This window comes from Cornus florida, unplaced genomic scaffold (assembly GCF_030987335.1).
Source record: "Cornus florida cultivar Cherokee Brave unplaced genomic scaffold, ASM3098733v1 CherokeeBrave_3.0.0_Hap2_Chr04, whole genome shotgun sequence".
Taxonomy (NCBI): Eukaryota; Viridiplantae; Streptophyta; class Magnoliopsida; order Cornales; family Cornaceae; genus Cornus; species Cornus florida.
Window position 1 is genome coordinate 86,580,630 of NW_026775574.1, and position 7,649 is coordinate 86,588,278.

Here is a 7,649-nt window from a genome sequence, read left to right on the forward strand (position 1 = left end):
AACGTAAAGAATGGTTCGAAAAGAAGGGTAAGCCTTTGGTTTTTGTATGTTTTGAATCAAAGTTAATTGAAGTTCTTGCTAATACATGGTGGGTTGATTCAGGCTCTAATGTTTGTATTTCCAATACGATGTAGGGATTTCTTTCAACCCAAACCACAAATCCAAATGAATAGGGAAAAAATTTCAGTTGAAGCCATTGGGATATTTCATTTAGTTTTAGATAGTAGATTTCATTTAGATTTGTTTAAAACTCTTTATGTTCCTTCAATTTCCCGTAATTTGATTTCTATGTCCAAACTTGATGTTGATGGTTTTTCATTTAAATTTGGTAATAGATGTTTCAGTTTGTTCAAAAAATCCCAATTTTTTGGTTCTGGTATTCTTGCTGATGGTTTATACAAGATAAAGTTTGATGATTTATTTTCTGAATCACTTTTGACCTTGCATCATAATGTTGGAACCAAACGTAGCTCAATTAATGAAAATTCATCTTTCTTGTGGCATAAAAGATTGGGTCATATATCCAGTGAAAGGTTAAAAAGATTAGTAAAAGATAAAATTATTTAGAATCTAGATTTTATTGTGTATGTGGATTGTATTAAAGGTAAACAAACCAAACACCTAAAGAAAGGAGCCATAAGAAGTATAAAGCTTTTTGAAATTATTCATATAGACATTTGTGGACCTTTTGATATTCCATCTTTTGGCGGAAAAAAATATTTTATCACCTTTATAGATTGATTTTTCACGTTATGGATATTTCTATTTGTTGCATGAAAAATCTCAAGTAGTGAATACTCTTGAAGTATACATAAATGAGGTTGAAAGGTAACTAAATAAAAAAGTAAAAATAGTAAGGTCAGATAGAGGTGGTGAATATTATGGAAAGTATGATGAAATGGGTTAATGCCCTGGACCATTTACTAAACTACTTGAAAAGTGTGGCATTTGTGCTCAATACACTATGCTAAGCACGCCACAGTAGAATGGTGTAACTGAGAGGCGTAATCATACTCTTATGGAAATGGTTATGAGTATGTTGAATAATTCCTCGTTACCCATATTATTGTGGATGCATGCTCTTAGAACTGCTATGTATGTATTAAATAGGGTTTCTAGTAAGGCAGTTTCAAAAACTCCATTTGAAATGTGGACAGGAAGGAAACCTAGTTTAAGACACCTGCATGTTTGGGGTTGCCTAGTGGAAGCTAGGTTTTTATAATTCACATGAAAAGAAATTGAATTTTAGAACAGTTAGTGGGTACTTTATTGGTTACCTAGAAAAATCCAAAGGGTACAGGTTTTACTGTCCTACACATAGTACAAGAATTGTTGAAACCGGTAATGTCAGATTCATTGAGGATAGTGAAATCAGTGGGAGTGATAGAAATGAGAATGTGATCATTTAAGAAGTTAGGGTACAAATCCCTTTACTCACAACTTTTAAAGAAATAATTGTTTCTCCAGTTGTTGAACTGCATAACAACGAAGAACAATTAAATGATCAACAACTTCATAATGAAACTATCACCAATGAAGTTATAGAAGAACCACAAGGAATAACATTAAGACGGTCTCAAAGAGAAAAGAAACTTGCTATTCCGAATGATTATGTGGTATATCTACATGAATCTGATTTTGATATAGGGATATGTAAGGATCCGGTTACATATTTACAAGCTATTAAGAGTAATAATTCTACTAATTGGATTAATGCCATGAATGACGAGTTGAAGTCAATGAAATAAAATAAAGTTTGGGAACTCGTTGAATTGCCTGAATGATTTAAACAAGTCGGGTGTAAATGGGTCTTTAAGATCAAACGCGACTCTAATGGTAATATTGAACGATATAAAATCAGACTTGTAGCCAAGGCCTTCACTCAGATAGGAGGCATTGATTATAAAGAAACCTCCTCTCCTGTATCGAAGAAGGATTCCTTTAGAATTGTCATGGCGTTTGTAGCTCATTATGATTTAGAGTTACATCAAATGGATGTGAAAACAACTTTCCTAAGTGGAAGTTTAGAAGAAGAAGTCTATATGGATCAACCTGAAGGCTTCACATTAGAGGGTAAAGAATACATGGTCTGTAAACTTAAGAAGTCAATATATGGACTTAAACAAGCTTCCCGATAATGGTATATTAAGTTTAATGATACTATTACTTCTTTTGGTTTTAATGAAAATACTGTTGATCGGTGTATATACCAGAAGGTTAGTGGGTGTAAGTTTATATTTCTAATTCTATATGTTGATGACATTTTGCTTGCTAGTAGTGATCTTGGTTTATTGCCTGAAATTAAAAATTATCTCTTTAAGAATTTTGAGATAAAAGATATGGGTGAGGCATCTTACGTGATAGGAATAAAAATATTCCGTGACAGGTTACGTGGATTGTTAGAATTGTCTCAGAAAACATATATTGAGAGAATTCTAGAGAGATTTGGTATGAAACATTGTTCAGCTAGTATTGTTCCAATACAGGAAGGGGATAAATTTAGTTTGATGCAATACCCAAAGAATGAATTAGAACATAAAGAAATGCAAAATATTTTTTATGCATCTATTGTGGGAAGTTTGATATATGCACAGGTTTGCACTCGTCCAGATATTGGTTTTGTAGTTGGAATGCTAGGCAGATACCAAAGCAATCTAGGAATGTATCACTGAAAAGCTGCAAAGAAAGTCATGAGACACTTACAAGAAAACAAAGAATTATATGCTCACATTTAGAAGGACTGGTGATTTGGAAGTTATTGGTTACTCAGATTTAGATTTTGCTGGATGTGTGGATAGTAGAAGATCCACTTTTGGTTATTTGGTCCTTTCAGCTGGAGGGGCAATATCATGGAAAAGCGCAAAACAATCTATTATTGCTTCATCTACTATGGAGGCTGAGTTTGTATCATGCTTTGAGGCTACAAATCATGGTTTGTGGTTGCGGAACTTTATTTTGGGATTTGGTGTTATGGATTTAATTTTCAGACCGATGAAAATTTATTGTGATAATACCGCAGCTGTCTTCTTTACTAAAAACGATAAGTATTTCAATGACGTTAAGCACATAGAGCTGAAACATCTCACCGTTAAGTTCAGAAACAACGAGTGTCTTTTGAAAATATAAGCATACAACTTATGGTTGCACAAAAGGATTACCACCCAAGACATTTATAGGGCATGATGAAAGAATGGGTTTTGAATATAGTCAAAGTTAATTATTATTTTTGTGCGTGCATGATAGGGTTATCAAAGACAGGACCACAAGTCATTGTGATTATCTTATCATAAATTGTTCAAATTTTTCAATAATGTTTCGAATTAAAGAATGGAACATGATCGATGACAATTTGAGAGATTGCAATAACCATCATGGAAAGTATTCTTCTTATCGGTGTTGTGGCAATTTGACTCTTTAGCATGGAGGACTATAGACACTTGCCTTGATTACTGGTTACATTGATTTATTCCGGTGGGCTCTAGGGCATAACACCCGAATATTTTGGATAGCCATTGACCATACAATTTTAAACATATTTTCAAAAATTGCATCTACTCTAATTTATTTATTTTGACTTTGTTGATTTAATCACGGTTAAATCCAAGCACTTGGTGAGTCTTTATCTGATTATTTTATCAAGGTTTTTATTTATTTATTAAATGGGCAATATTGAGTGGGCGAAATAAATAATAGATTGTTGAATTGAATTGATGGTAGTTATTTATCCAATAGTCAATTTTGCATAGAGGGAAATTAACGCCGTATTAAATTCACAAGGTGATTTAACCATTCTATTATAGTGGAGTTAAGTTGTAATTAATGAGTTTTTTGAATTTTGATCATGATATAACAGGGTCAATTAACAGTCCATTAGAAGCCAATGAGAGTTGGGCCCAAATAAGATCCTCACTACTAAGCCAACTAGACGGATGTTAAACGGATTGGGGTCAAATTGATGAATGTGTTATGAACAAGTAATAGGGGCATTCTTATAATTCTAAAAAATTGCTAAGGGCAATAATTGGATGGACACAATGTGGAGGAGCCTCGTAATTAGATTAGCCTCGTTTGAATAGGTTGTTGCTTAGTATCATTTAGTTTAGGATTATAATATCTATGTAATTCTGTTTTATTTATTTATCAGAAATCCAAAGTTTTTCAATCAGCCTAAGAAGTTCATTTTATTTTGGATTTTTCGGATTCTATTAGGCTATGCTTATGACATGCTTAGTAGTGATCAATGAAATATGCTTATTAGTATATATCTTGTATATGGAAGTTTCTTATTCTCTATTGTTGCAATATTTCTTATTTAGTGTGTTTACATTGACCATTTGTGACAAAAATGGTGAGAAAGTAGAAATTAACTTAGAGATTGAATATTGTTTTTAGGGTGGTATAAAAACATATTTCATACTTATTTTTGCATAAGTATCCTAATAACCTTTGTTTTTTTTATTAGTACGCATTGATTTATCAGGTTTAAGTACATATAAACCTTTTAGTGGTGCAAAAAAAATTTCAAGAGATGAAATAATTTTTTTTTTTTTTAATTTATAAAAAGCACTTATAAACAGGGTGTAAAAAACATAATAAATGCTTTTTACAACGTGCAAAAAAAGTAGTAGTAATTTATTGCGTCCATGATTAATTACAAAAAAAGAAAAAGAAAAAGAAATACTACGTACTATTTACTGATGCAGCTCACGAAATCATGAAAACCCATGATCATAACTTCTCAAGCAGACCTGAATCAAAGCATCGCCAATAGATTTTTCTATGGTAAGAACATCTCTTTGCTCCTTATTGTCACGCCCCGCCTATGGAGGTTGTGCCACGCAGGCGACACGCAGACGCTGAGGAGGACGCTGCATGGCAACTGCATGGCAAGTGGAGTTTCTAGAGTCTTCCGGAATAGTCTAGAGTTATGTGGAAGATTCTAGATATGTGTAGAAATGTGTAGAAGTGTGTGGAAGGTTCTAGAGTTCTCCAGAGTTGTGTGGAGTAGTATGGAGAAGTCTAGAATGTTGTAGATACTAGTAGATAAGTATGGAAGTGTGAAGAAGGTGGGAGAAGATTCTAGATAATCAATCTCCACCGTTGGTTAGAATGCATCCTAGCCGTCCATTAGGGATGGGGATGCCTATAAATAGAGGTAGGACTTCATTTTGCAGGGAACAAGCCCTAGAGTGAGTCTTGAGAGCCTTGTAGAGAGCTTGAGTGCTAGCCTTGTACAAAGCATTCTTTGAAGTAATAGAAGTGTTCTTTCCTTGCCAACTTAAGTGTCTTAGTGTGTGTGAGTGTGCAAGCCAAGTGAGGAGAGGGCGAGTGCAACTACAACACTAGTAAGCGCACGAGGGGAGTGTGTTGGCTAAGGTGTGCACAGGAATTAGGCTGACCAAGTACTTGTGAGAGTGGGAGCAACGTCTTGGTGCCGCACGGGAGCAACTAGAGTGGTGCTGAAACTCTAAGCCCGTGACAGTTGGTATCAGAGCAGGTTCGTCAAGGGAGCTTTGTTGGAGTAGACATGGCTAGCGGAGGAGACCACCAAGTCCACGTCTTGGAGCAGAGCTTGGAGGAGAAGCTTGCCACACACTTGGTCTACACGGAGACCAAGTTTAACAGGCTCGAGAGAAAGATGGCGGAACTCTACGAGCTGATTGATGGCATCGCCAACAAGGCGCAAGAGAAAGAAAGGGACTTGCATGATCGGGTAAACGACTTGCGCATGGAGATTGCCGAGTGCAAGAAGGAGTTTTCTCAGGCGCGCGAGGTCGTGGTGAAGCCAAGGAAGAAGAAGGCGCCGGAGCCCAAGGAGTACGATGGGGCAAGGAATGCGCGCCAGATTGACAACTTCTTCTGGCACATGGAGCGGTACTTCGAGTGCATGGAGATCGAGGATGATGAGGAGAAGGTGCAGACAGGCACTATGTACCTCACGGACACTGCCGCTCTATGGTGGAGGCAGCGCTTCACCGGTAGAGGCGCAAGAGCAGTTGACACATGGGAGGAGTTTAAGAGGCAGCTCAAGAGGCAGTTCTATCCCGAGTGCGTTGAGGACCTCGCCATGATCAACCTAAGGCGCCTGAAGCAGAAGGGCAGCATAAGGGAGTATGTGAAGGAGTACTCCAACTTGATGCTGGAGATCCCAGAGATGCCGGAGCGGCAACGTGTGTGCTTGTTCATTGATGGGCTGCAGTCTTGGGTGGCCACGGAGCTAAGGAGGAGGGAGCCTAGAGACTTAGCATCCGCAATGGCTATAGCGGAGCGCCTCGAAGACTTTAGGCGCGATGACAAGAGGGCCACGTCTCCCAGGAGGGACCACGGTAAAGGTGGGGGAGACCGTCGCTTCAAGAAAAGGGGCTCGCCCAAGTCAAGTGATGATGAGCACAGCGATGAGGAGAGACGCCCACGCCATGATAAAGGCAAGGACCATGGAGAGAGGTTTAAGGCTAGTGGCAAAGGGGAGCGCCGCGATAAGGGCAAGTGGGAGCCGAAGTGCTACTTGTGCGAAGGGCCGCACATATTGCGACACTGCCCCAACAAGAAGACCATGAGCGCCCTTGTGAAGGATAAGGGCAAGGGCAGGGTGGACGATGCGGGCAGCGATGAAGATAGGTGCATGGGGGCTATGCAGATGCTGAGTAGCATGGCGCATGACACCAAGAAGAAGGGCAAGGCAAAGAAGGTAGCTGGGGTGCGCTATGTGGATGTGCAGGTTGGTGGCAAAGCCGTGCAAGCGTTGGTAGACACGGGTGCTACACACAACTTCATTACCCCGGAGGAGGCGCAACGACTTGGCTTGGAGATGCGCAAGACGAAGGGCTAGATCAAGGCCGTCAACTCCGAGGAGGCACGCGTGAGTAGAGTGTGCAAGGAGGTGGAGCTATGCATGCAAGGATGGAAGGGCAAGGCTGACTTCCAAGTTGCGGAGATGGACGACCACGACATGGTGCTGGGGCTGGAGTTCATGGACAGGAACAACGCCGCGCCACTACCATGCCTTGGTGCGTTGATGATACTTGGAGGCGAGGAAGGCAAGGCCGCATGTATGGTGCCGCTCGTGGGCAGGAAGGAGAGTCCAGAGGTGGCAGTCAACACGATGGAGCTCGCGAGGACTTCACATCTCCCGAAGGGCGCTCGTACGTTTGGGCCAAGGACATATGCGCAAGTGCTGATGACCTGCGAGAGGCTGGGTCAGCTGAAGAAACCGTGACGAGGGTGTCACGGAAATGGGTGGGGGAGAATGTCACGCCCCGCCTATGGAGGTTGTGCCACGCAGGCGACACGCAGACGCTGAGGAGGACGCTGCATGGCAACTGCATGGCAAGTGGAGTTTCTAGAGTCTTCCGGAATAGTCTAGAGTTATGTGGAAGATTCTAGATATGTGTAGAAATGTGTAGAAGTGTGTGGAAGGTTCTAGAGTTCTCCAGAGTTGTGTGGAGTAGTATGGAGAATTCTAGAATGTTGTAGATACTAGTAGATAAGTATGGAAGTGTGAAGAAGGTGGGAGAAGATTCTAGATAATCAATCTCCACCGTTGGTTAGAATGCATCCTAGCCGTCCATTAGGGATGGGGATGCCTATAAATAGAGGTAGGACTTCATTTTGCAGGGAACAAGTCCTAGAGTGAGTCTTGAGAGCCTTGT